Source organism: Arvicola amphibius, chromosome 1 (genome assembly GCF_903992535.2).
Source record: "Arvicola amphibius chromosome 1, mArvAmp1.2, whole genome shotgun sequence".
Lineage (NCBI taxonomy): Eukaryota > Metazoa > Chordata > Mammalia > Rodentia > Cricetidae > Arvicola > Arvicola amphibius.
This window is the reverse complement of record NC_052047.1, coordinates 75,135,145-75,147,879: the sequence shown is the minus strand read 5'-3', so window position 1 is coordinate 75,147,879 and position 12,735 is coordinate 75,135,145. Positions and strand designations below refer to the sequence as shown.

General features: G+C 46.7%; 1 protein-coding gene across 7 annotated transcripts in view; it reads right to left on the bottom strand.

The window, feature by feature from the left end:
* Positions 1-11,455, bottom strand: part of Ikzf1 (IKAROS family zinc finger 1) — a 93,694-nt gene extending 82,239 nt beyond the window's left edge. For 5 of the 7 annotated variants that reach the window (XM_038309993.1, XM_038310020.1, XM_038310029.1 and 2 more), the window contains exon 1: positions 10,037-10,272. The gene's annotated coding sequence lies outside the window, so the exon portion shown is untranslated. Of the gene's footprint in view, positions 1-6,160; positions 6,325-10,036; positions 10,273-11,324 lie in introns of those variants that run through there. The other 2 variants (XM_038310011.1, XM_038310002.1) reach the window with 2 other exon arrangements.
* Positions 11,456-12,735: the final 1,280 nt, after the last annotated feature.

Here is a 12,735-nt window from a genome sequence, read left to right as displayed (position 1 = left end):
CAGGTTTCGTTTCCCTGATTCAGACAGAAGCAGTCAACATGTCACTAATGTTAGAGAAAAGGCATGGAAAACAGTAGAATAGGTCACAGGTTTCAGACGGCCAAGGAAGGACCCAATTGTACTGGGGAATCAGCCAGAAAGCACAAACTCAAAGCTTCTGCAGCCCGTGCGTGGGAGACTCCCTGGGAAACCAGGAGCCTTTCTTTTCCTCTTGCCACACAGAGGCCATTGCCACCAGGCTGGAACCTGGCTGGCTCCTGGGAAAAGCATCCAACAGCCCTGGGCAGTTGCTGCCTCCAGGTAAGCAGGCTGGCCAGGTGTTCCTTAGTGCTGGCCCGTTTCTAACTTTCAAGGCCCAGAGGAGGGCTTACTAGAGCACAGGAGCACACAAGTCCGCAAGGGGTGCTGCCAGGTCTTCCTTCAGCAAGCACCTTTCCCAGTGGGGCTCTGTGTCATAGCCCACTGTCTTCTCCAGAATTTTCTCAAGCTGAGAGAACCTTCAAAATGGAAAAGGAGATGCCAGCCGGAAACCACAAACGTTTGTCTTCTCAAGTTAGTCTAACATTATGGCTACCAGAGAATTACTAAGCGCACGGCATGGAAAGCCTGCTGCAGGGAAATCAGCCTCCACTGTACTTCCACAAGCTCTGAAACCTGCCCCCTGGGATTCAAAAACGCCATACACTAACTTTTGTATTTGTTTTCAAGATAAATGCCCTTCCCCGTCTTGAAACGGCCTTGCGATCTCCCTGTATAATGATACTCCACAAGGACCCTTGAGGACCTGGTCTATAGCCAGAAATGGAAGAGCACAGGTACCTTTTAGGCAGCTCGTTATATGTGAGGTGTTTGAGAGGGACACCGTTATGTTTCCTGAGACAGCGAGACCCTGCCTTGCCTTGCATTTTACTGGGCAGCCTGGCTCAGATTCCAGTATGCAGTGAGCATCCTCCTGACAATGCCTATTTGTCAGGGAGACCTGTTCTATCAGCTCCATTTTACAGGAGAGAAGACTGAGGCCCAGAGCAGAGTCACAAAATAGGAACAGCCAGCCCAAGGCTATATCCAACCAACAGCAGAGCTGAGCTCCGAAGTCACAGTCATCTGGTGACAGTGTCTACCCTCTGCTATTCCTGCTCTAAGAACTCTGTATGTATGATGCAGAGGGGACCATATCCGAATGTCTGACAGACAAGGAAAGGCGCCTTTTATGTTTGGTTAGAATATAAATGTGCTCTCAGCAATAGCCTGAAACCAAGACATCGTTTTCACAACAGAACTTCTGCAGCACAATTAAATTCTGGCTATGCAGCTACATACATGTGCCCAGTGTGTTTCTTTCTTACAGGAGAAGCTGCCCCAGGGATACTTGGTACTAGCTGCTTAAATACTGGACAGTACTTTCTCTGAAGGTAGTTAAGTCTCTCTCGTGCTCTCTCTCTCTCTCTCTCTCTCTCTCTCTCTCTCTCTCTCTCTCTCTCTCTCTCTCTCTCTGTGTGTGTGTGTGTGTGTGTGTGTGTGTGTGCATGTGTAGGGGGAAATGGGGTGGGTCTAAAACTATAATCTATTAAAAATTTCTAAGTTACAGATCTCTGTAATAAAACACATTATTTTGTGAGAGACATGTCTTTTCATCTATACACTGAAGATTTTACTTTTTTTGCAAATGTATCATAGCGCCATGAATTACGCTGTGTTTTTTAAAAGGAATGCTCCACCAGAAAGGCCAGCAATATGCAAATCTTTGTATCTAGTCACAACCTTCTAGGTTTGCGGAACAGTCTGACAAAGCAGGTTGGGGAACATAAAAACTTCTGAGCACTCCTATTTCATCTCTGATTCTTTTCATTTTACCAAAAATTAGCTGCCAATCTACACAGTTTCATGATTATTTCCCAGAGCTTTGCTGGTGCAAATAACAATGAAAAACAAGATTTAAACAGGAGCATAGGAATCCAATTTAGCGTTCACCATGCCCCTCCCCCCCGACATCCAGCTAAGCTGCAGAAGCTCCTGCAGTCTGCTCCGTAAACCTCCTTCTCCAGGGCAAATCACTCAGATGTGCATCCCTGGCTTCACATTTTTCCTTCTGTGGGCAGGAACTGATATGCAAAAGGAGAAGGGTCAAAGGGAAATGAGGAAGTCGGTCATGAATACAGTAAGGGGCCAAGGGGATGCCTCAGGCAGGACCTGAGTTTAATCTTAGAAACCCAGGGGGAAAGCCTTGCCTGGCAACTGTAATTCCAGTGCTGGGAGGTGGGGACAAAGGATCTGTGAGGCTAGACAGCCTGTCAGGGACAGACTCTGGCCTGGAAACATGGGGGAGAGATTGAGGGAGAGTCTCCATTTTGACTTCCGACCTTCACACACATGTGCATAGGCACACACGAACACACACACACACACACACACACACACACGAGAGAGAGAGCGAGAGAGAGAGAGAGAGAGAGAGAGAGAGAGAGAGAGAGAGAGCAGATAAAATAAAGAATGCTTCCTAGTTAAAAGTTGTAATTGAGCGCCTGCTCCGTGATGTGTGGTAGAAAATGGTGGACCCAGGCATGGAGGCTCACACTTGTAATCGCAGGACTTTCAAAGGGACACACGAGTCTGAGAGCAGCCCAGGCCACTGATGAGTGTATGAGTTTCAGGCTAGCCTGGGCAGCAGGGTGAACCCCCAGGCCAGAGGAAGAAAGAGGAAAGATGGTAAATCTTACACAAGAAAGATGATTTTTAAAATGCAGAGAATGGAATTGGAGACAGGAGGCCCCTAAATGTCCTGGCATGGTTGTCATTCTTCCCTTCCCTCTCTCCGCCATCAGGGAAGCCATGCTCACACAGCAAAGCTGGGTTTCCTGTCTACCCTGCACATGGGCTACCTACTCACAGCAACTGAGGAGAGACATGCGGAGACGATTAACATGCCTCCTGATTTGGACCATCAATACTGGCCACTTCTTAAGTAGCTTCCTCAAATACAAATGGCTTTTCACACTTCATCACTTAAGGGAAAGGAGAATAAGTTTAGAAACATTGTCTTCTGCTCTCTTACTCTGGAAGACAATCATTCAGGGCTAGGAGAAGAGTGAGAGAAGGGAGATGTAGCACAAATGAGATTTCTATCTTTAAAACACAGTAACGGCTTCCCCGAGACTGATTCACAGAGATAATTCCCAAAGCGCTGATACTTTGTAATTGTTCTGAAGACACAGCAGGGCCCTGTTCTCCCCAGTTCCCATTTGTTTATTTTAATAGAGGTAAGTACAAGCTTAGGACATTATTATTTTCTTATGTGGTAAGGGGATGTGGTGTCACAACAAATACAGTATCTCATCGTGACTTTTGACTGAAATTATACAGGTATAGTATAAGCAAATCTTTTCAATGGACACTTGAATATCCAACCTTAAACCGTATTTGCTGGAGAAGAAAACACTTATATATCCATACCACTAAGAAAGGCACACCTCTGATGGTGGCTGCCTATACTGCTGCTCTACTTTGGTTAAAAAGGGCTTGGGCCAGTTTATTTGACTTCATTTTATTTAGGCCTAAAAAGGTTAAACCCTGCAGATCTTCATAGGAGCATCCCATTGCTCGGCAATACTTCTATGTAGACTTAGCAAATGTAGCGGAGAGAGCACTCAGACTTGATTTGCTCAGGGATGACATTGAAATGCACTTCCTAGATACCAGCACACACTGCTTTCCATTTTACTTATCGTTTCCACAAAATGGGACACTGTTCATGTGCCACCTCAGAGCCATCACTGGACTCATCGTGGTCTCTTATTCTTTGAAACACAAAAGGCCATTTGGGCACATCCCAGACATAATAAGGAGCATCTAGTCTTTGCTCCAATGAGGAGGACGAATACGGCTGTCCTGCTTGCTATCACCCAGTTAGGGTAGGCCACATGGACTCTGCGGCCATTTCCCCTAAAGTACTGGAACTGGTGTTTTATTGATAGCAACTTCAAAAATCATCAACTGTCATCACTTACAGTGAAGGAACTTTTTCATAAAAACTATTAAAATATTAATCTATAATATTTTCTCATTTCGAAGCTATGTTCACAATATTGTAACTTACGTTCAAAAACTGAGTTCCCTAAATCACATCATGGTCTTTTAAGGGCTTTAGTACTTTGGAAAGTTACTTTGCTCACCCAACTTCTGGTGGGGTAAGTAAGATACTTGTAGTGTCAATAGGGAGAAAACCAGTTATCTATTAACGACTACTGGCAATAAACTGAACGGCGACAGAAAAGAATACCACTTGACTGTCTGCAATGGCTTTCTAGTGAGATCCTAAGGGATGTCTACATGTTTTATTTCATTCTATGGGATGGCTCTGTAGCAGTGTCCCCTGGCCCAGACAAGGGAGCACCCTCAAGACATTCACATCAGCATCACACATCATGAATAAGATTGAGATCCAAGTGTAACATGTGTTCACTCAACCCAGGTTATTTGGACGAAACTTATAATCTTTCACCTTCAGCCTACAAGGTCCTCATGCAAAGCCAGGAGGGTCATCAGCTGAATCTCATGGAACCTTACAGCTTCCTCATTTGTACGGTTACAAAAATCGGCAAGTCTATTTATAATTGGGCAGGAAAAGCCCTTACATTTGAAAGCCAAACATAGGGAAGCTTGGTTTTGATGGCTGCTTGGACTGTTCTGCAGTCTTCCAACAGACAGGATCAATGAGTTTTCAACAATCGAAGTCTTTTTTTTTCCTTTAAAGTTAATTACTTTGACAAAAATTCCATGTGCTTTTAATAAAAGTGAAAAGCAAAAGCCCTTCAAATTCAGTCACACACATAGAAGAGCCTCATGGTGAAAAAGAGCTAGAACTTTCCAAACCATGGTTTAAAAATTAACAGACAACCTTTGCTTTAAGAACCTGAGATACAGAAACCCTGTCTTGAAAAACCAAAAAAAAAAAAAAAAAAAAAGAAAGAAAGAAAGAAAGAAAGAAAAAGAAAAAGAAAAAAGGAAGGACCTGATACTTAGCAGCTGATTTTCATTTGATGAAGTAGTATACACAATTTACCTGTTTTTACAACAGGTCTCTCTGAATATCACTTTAATTTTCTACTCTATACAAAACTCCGCACAAATAAGGGAGAAAAGGTCACTTTTTTTTTCCAGACTGAAAGTGGGGCTCACACTAGGGGGTCGATGGCTTCCTCTAGTTTCCATTAAAAGCACTGGGGCACATTGCCCAGTGCCACAGGTAAGCTTATAAAAGGTCAGCTCCTCATTTTCATGTCTCTTAAAGTTGCTAAATTAAACGTTTTTTTTCCATTAGGTTGAAGGAACTGTCTTGTGGAATTCGACTTGCTCCAGATTTACCAGCGAAAAATGATCAACAGAAAATGATCAAAACTTGCGTAGTTGGTGCTCGCTGAGTACCTAGCTTTGGCAAAAGTTCATTCTAAACCATACAGTTCATTTTCCAACAGTTTAAGCATCACAGAAAAATGTCATAAGGTGTAGAATCAGTGTAGAATCTAAATATTGCAACACACACACACAGACACAGACACACAAATCTACTTGATGCATAGAAAGACTTTGAAGAACATTCCTTGGTAACTGTTTCAATAGTTTAGTCAAAATACCACATACAAGAGAAAAATAAAAAGAAAGAATGAGACGGGGAAGAGAATGTGGGACAGAAAGGAAATCAGACTGGATTGGGACAGTGCCTGGCTTCTCTTCAGACTCGGGAGTCCCTTACACCTAACTCTCCAGCCATCATCTGAAACTTCTGTTTTGAAAATGGCGGCAAGCGTCAGATTTGCTGCAGAGGTGAGCTGCTTTCTGAAGAGAAACGTCTCACTGTACACTCGGTTGAGAAAATACGGAGAAGCTCTTTTGCTCTAATTAGGGCCCACTTTAGGCAATTCGTTAAGCCGTGGCCCCATGCCACAAGCTGTCAGGAGGTGGAGCATGGGGCGAACTTGAGAGCGAACACACAGATGGAGTCTAATGATGCTTTCCATCAGCCCAAGACAGGGAGCTGGGCAGGAGTGCCAGGGAGGCTCAGGGTGAAGCCTGCTCACCAAAAATCCCAGCGGGAAATGGAAAGAACACTGGCTAGGTCAAGCCAAACAAGCACATCGAGACACCAAACCCATGTGACACTCACCAACAAGCTTGGGCCTCCCCAAGACCAAATAAGAGCAGTCTCTCTCTCCCACACAATCCAGACTTGGTCTGCGTGCCCTCTGAAGAGCCACCCGGGAAGGATCCTGGTTCCGGGCTGGGCCTCAGATCCCTCTTCCTCCAAGGTCCCACTGCTGCCTCCACTCACCACTGGGGCTCAGAGAAAGGTGGAACCAGCAGCCAAGTATGCAAAGGAGGAGGGAAGCTGGTTTTCTCTCAGGGAAGCTCACACAGGAAGGGAGCCTATGCTTCCTGTCCTAACCAAAGTGAGTTCAGAAATCATTCGGATGTCTGATTTGTCAGACATAGGGTGGAAAGGGGGTGTTCTTTAGTCAACGGGAATTGTGACTTCCCCCTAGCAAGACATGGTCATGGGAGAAAAGTAGCTGGGCCAGGCTTGTGAAGGAGAAGCTCAATGGCCTATATGCTTGAGATTTGGGCTTTTCGATATAAATTTTTTTTTGAACAGTTTATCACCATGGGTTGAAGACACACTGGCATCCACTTATTTATCACAGTCAAGCATGAAAATGGGAAAATGCCAAAGAAAATTATTTGCCAGTTGTCTTTAGATTGTGCCCCAGGCCAGCTGTGTCCCTTTGGGACTTTCTCATGAAGAGCCAGTGGGATATCCCAAACCAGGGCAGACATCCATTTCTCCCCTTAGAAAGTTTTTGCAAATCATGTTTGGTTGGCTGGTATAGTTCACATGCAGGACAGTATGCAAAAATGCTTACACATGTCTTAAAAGTAACTGTTCCATTATCACTTAGCAGCTAAAGGCTATCCCAAACAAACACCGTCAAAAAGGGGGCACTGGAATTCTAAGAGCAGGAGCATATACTCCAGCAAGGAGACAAAGACCCCTGAGGTATGAAGGCACGTGCTAATGTTAGATTGAGAGGGATGTGAAGAAGCAGAGGTTTATACGAAGAACACGAGTGTGAGCATCGCATCAGCATCACGGTGAAATAGTTCTGTTACTGTTCATATGGATTTATTAGAGTGCTGACCCAAGACTCAACAGACCCCACTTCTCCATAGCTCATCATCTGTATTTGTGTGTGTGTGTGTTTAATGCTAATTCTCTGACACTCAACAATTCTAAGATTAAAACATATGTCTTTTTGGAGCAGGACCCAAGATCTCTTTCAAAACGTGAAATGGATTCCTGTCTCTCCCTCTGTATCCTCAGGAGCCATCACTTGCTGCATTTACTTTTTATGTGTTTTCCTGTGAAATGCAGTGCTCCCACAGTGATCCTGTGGAACGAAGCAACGTGAGAGAGCTACAAAAGAGAACAGTCCTGCTCTTAGGCTTCTAGTCAGAGTAGGAGCTTTGGCTAAAAGGAGGAACCACAATGTCCCAAAATATTTGTCAGTCTTAAAAACAGGCAATAACGGTTCCCAAGGAACTCAGAGGCTCCTGGTTTGCCTTCTGAGGCAAATTCACTTCCGTCATTCTCCTCTGAACACAACAAGTGCCACTTATTTTACAGACAGATTGTTTTGAACGTCAAATAGTAGAGAGGGCATACCGCTACTCACGCGTGCCTTGAGGAATCTTACTAACTGCAGTAGCAGTACCTGAATGTGCAAAATTTGACAAGCACTCAAAATGACCTAAATAAATAAATCTAACATTATTTATGCCCAAATTTACCATTATAAAGAAACCACTTTATTTTATATTAAAAAAGTAAAAAAATAAGATGAAGGAAATTTATCTCTCATGTTAGGTGCATTTATCTAATATTAAAACTCCTTTCGTTGCCATTTTCAAGCCTCTGTCACGCCACACAATGTGTGTGATGTGTGCTTGTGCAAGCAGGAGTACATACGAACACATATAATTTATTTCCTGGATATATTAATATAAGTAATCCTGATATATATTAAACACACACACACATGATCCCCTCGGATTTCAGAAGTTCTTACATTCTCATGAGCAATGTGCTGTTATATTAACTAAAGATGAAACACACAAATTCAGATAAAGGAAAACGCTTCCTCAAACCAAAGAAACATTATCCTTACACTCAGTCTTAAGTGGAGTAGAAAATGCAAGGGGCCTATGGACCTGCTGGGTTTTGGATCTTTTGGTCAATAAATTCACTGTGATCTCTTAATTTTTCAACAATGGAAATGCGCAAGAACAGCCACCATTTGGTTTCTCTTTAGGGCACAGTACAAAAACTTCTCAAAAGAGTCAGACATCCCACTCCCACACTTTATTAGCAACCAGTGTCTGCTTGTGAGGCCACCATGGTGGGATATTATTGCTACGATGCTCCTAAATTTGGGGGGGGGGCTTAAGGTTTGCCCTCCACTTAAATAAAAAACACCAATGAATTATACAAACATGTACCTTGGATTTCTCAACTCTAGATTTCAATTATTACCATGCACAAAAACATCAAAGCCATTACACTTAAAACGTTTTTGCCACCAGATCTAGTGAATTATAAGTCTGGGAGGCACATTTTTTTTTCTTCCACAAGAAAAGGAACAATCATGTATGTTTGTGGGAAAAGATGAAATTATACATGTTTTTATAAAAACATAAAACACTCCATTGTCATTTACATGGATGTCCTCCACATCATGTCCTCAACATGTTCTGTGTATTCCAGGGTGCTGATCCAATGTAAGGAGATGATTCTTTTGTCATGGATAGTTGTCCCCGTTTAAATTTTGAGTCACATATCAAATAATCTGATTTGTTACTGAAACCATTTGGACACATACTAACATAATAAGAATCATGCTTAAAATTTTACTTTAAAAATCTCATAGAAAAAAACTGAATGAATTCAACTAATCTCATAGAACAAATATCGCCAAACAAAGAAACTAACGCAGGCTCTGGGATTTTCTTACAGAAAATCCCCTCTCCATTCATAACCCAAAGGAACTAATCATTAAAAGCATTTCAGTGTCTATGAAAAATATTATACATTGTATGCATTTTTGACGTTTTAAATTTTCTTTTGCGGGTATGTTGGACCAGTGACGAACTGGTTCCACTTTGGTTCTGGAAGTTTAGAACAAGACAGCTCAAAGGTAAAATATGTTATCTGCAGCAGGGGGAGAAATTACGCGTGGGTAACTTGGGCAAACGGCACGTTAAAATTCACTTTGGGTGGGCTCCAACCCGAGAGAATGGAAACTGGTTCTGGCTCAGACCTTTTGAATTGGTACCTCTTTGGGTTACTAGATGTCATATCCTGAAGCTTACAAATTAGAAGGAAATCAAAGGCTCATAAGATTCCTTGGGAATCCCTACTGATGCTTCGTAATTAAAAAAAAAAAACCCCACACATTTCAAATAAATCGCAAGCCTATTTGATAACTGGGTCTCCCTGCCATAGCTCCATCCATGACCTGGGATCACACACTGTGATGAGCAAAGTACGCTTTCAATACCCGGATCATTTCCATTTCGCACAAAGCAAACTAAGACTGGATTCTACCAGGAAAGCAAATAGCCCTCGCACCAAAAATAAGGAAAGTCTTTACCCACGACTTTGGAAATGCTTGTTTCTGGGATCTCACTAGATCTGCCCATATAAGTCTAAACATGAGTAGGGCATGCTCTTCGTGGGATTCCAGACTACTCAGAAGTGGCTCAGGCTGGCCTGGTCGCGCACCTGCTTGTCCCAGCCTAGAGAGGCAGAGAGACGCTTCAGTTAAAGCTCTCCGGCCTCAGAAAGGAAAAGACAGACGTGAGCAACACGGACACTATGGATTTCGATTGACTTTCCTTTCTTTCCTACTTCTAATTTAAAAAAAAAAAAGAAAAAAAATCCACCAGTTATCCCAAGTTTTCCTATTGAAATTAATTTGAAAACACTCACGTGGGTTTGTATGCCGCGCTTTGGGGGCCAAGACTGATCCTGGGGCGCGAAGAGCAGCCGGGAATCTGGGGCTCCTGTACCCCGCGGGACCTACTCAGTCTCCGCCTGCCACGGCCGAGTGTCCCGGGATGGGCTGCACTGCGCCGGGCTGCCGCTGTTGCCGGCCCGGGAGCGGCCGCTCAGGCACTTGTTAGAGTGCCCTGCTAAGTTGGCCGCGGAGCAATTCCCAGCTTTCTTTCACAATGACTTCCTCAAGTTGCTCACTCTCATTGTTCCCCATTTCTCGCCACACTCCCCGCCCCCCACGGCTCCGACCGGGCTCGGAGCCCCGGGCCGCCCGGCAGTCCCGCGCTACAGCGCCGCCCGCGGGCAGCGCACCTGGCCCGGGCACACCGCGCCACCACCTGCGGCCGCCCGGAGCGCGCGCCCCTGGTCCCGCACCGTGAAAACTTTGGGGGAGGCACACGCGACCTGTCTCCCGTTCTGCTTGTCCCGTAGCCCACCCGGCCCTCGCGTACACCTCGCGGCTTCGCGACACCGGCGGGGACTAGGAACCGGGCAGAGAGAGGCGCCGTCCAGTCCCCGCGCCCGCCGCCGGGTCCCGCTGCAGACCGCAACTCTGCGACCTGCCGGGCCGCGCGCACAAAGTTTGCAGCCGCGCGGGGCTCGGGCCCGGCCGCCGAGGGTCGCCGGGCGGCGGCGGGCACCGGCCGTACCTGCTGGCGCCGCCGGCGGCTGCAGCCCGCTCGCCCGCGCCGGGCCCGCTCGGCGCGCCGCCGCCACCCCCGCGCGCAGCGCGCCCGGGCCCTCCCCTCGCCGCCAAGCTTCCTCATTCCAGTGCAGCATCGCGCCGCTGCCCCCGCGCGGGATGCCGCGGCCGGCGCTTTGCCCGCGGGTTAGCCCAGCTCAGCCGCGCCACTGCGGGACCTGAGCTCAACCCGCAGGGGTGCGGCACGTGCGGGCCCGCGGGGAGGGGGAGGGGCCTCCCGGCCTCAGCGCCACGCGCGGGGCAGCTGGGCGGTCGCGACACAGGCGCGCTCGCCCAGTCGAGGGACTCGAGGGACACGGGACACTGTAAGGCACTTTTTTTCCGGTGTCTAAGAGCACCCGCTGTCTGTGCAGAGCCAAGTCCCTGGGACCTCTGGGCTCCCACGTTCGGGCTTAGACCCCAAAGTACTAATGCCCACCCTAGGGGGTGGGAAAAGTTGATCCTGTGCGAGTGAGGGGAAGGTGCAGTTCATTTTTCCAGACAACCAATGGAATACCTCTCGCGTCTCTTCCCTCCCACCTGCTCACAGCAGAAGTTAGGATGTCGCCTTCCATCCTGGCCTGTGTGCACGCGCCAGCGTGGAAGGGGTATGCGGGCAGAGGTTGGAGCAAGGCAATCCTGCACCTCTCTCCGCGGCGGGCGCCTCAGACCTCTCCCTGGTGTGGCAGGCTCGGAGTGTCTGCGTAGAAACAGGACTGCATCCTCTGCCACCGCACCCTTCACACTCTACAAAGAGCCCAGCACCATTCTGATTAGTTGGGCCACACCCGAAGGGGGCCAGGCAATCCTTAACCCTGAGCACAGAGGGAGAATCTTGAATTCCATAGGCGTAGCAGTGTCCCTGCGGGGGTCCTTGCCTTACCACATTTCAAAGCTGCTTACTAAAGCACAAAATAAAACTCTGGAGGATCCTGGAGAGCTACAGTGACTGGGAGGAAGACTGTGGGCCTCAAAGGCGTAAGACACACAGGGTTCCCAGGTGGTAAGAGGAGTAAGTCACAGCGAGAGGCAGAAAATGTAACTTCAGGGCAGTTAAGTGTGGCTGGGGACACAGCTGTCCAGGATGATTGTGGTTTGGCTGAGAAGGCTGTCACAGCACGACCCAGGCGCCACAATGACAGGTTTGCCTTTGCCCTCCTTGAGAGAAGCCCTTTCCACCCACCACGGGTTCAATCAACACATGGACAAAGTTTTCTTGGACCACTTAGACAACATCTACTACCCAGTTGGTTCCCACAGATGTTTCATCGTATAGAGGAACCCTGAGCCAGTCAACTCGTGGATAGAAAGCCAGGGAGGACCGAGAGACTTGTAAACCGCCCTTGGGTTCTATTGCTAGCTCCCGCTTTTTTGTGATCCCTTGTAAGCGTTGCTAACGCTGGCTGACTGTCATCCTTAGGTCTAGGAGCCGGTAGACTCTGGAGGAGTCCTATCAGGAGTCACTGGAGGCTGTAACCTAAAATGCAAGATGCAAAGGGAGATCAGGTCGGTGATAAAGTAGGGGTCTTGGGCATCTCTAGTTCTTAGATGCTCAAGCTCTCTTAGATTTCAGATAGGAATCTTTTAATGTGTGCCTGGCCCACGGGAATGCACTCAGACATGGTAATCCTGGCAAGGTGTCAGCTACTAAGTATACAAGTCCAGATATGTTGGGCTTTTCGATATTATCTTATGGTCTTACACCCTCTAACCCTGTTTCCCCCATTTTACCTTGGGGGGGGGGTAATAATAAAAATCTTATTTGAGAGCAAAGAAGGACATATATGGAAGACATTGCCATAAGGCCTGAGGAACAGAAGTATCAACAACTGTTATTTATTGTTCAGCCTATTAACCACAATATCCCTCTGTGGTGGGGGGGCGTAGTGCCGAGTTAGGTTCCTGTGTCTGCTTCCTGTTAATCCCCCCCCCCCCCCCACAAGCAGGTGGA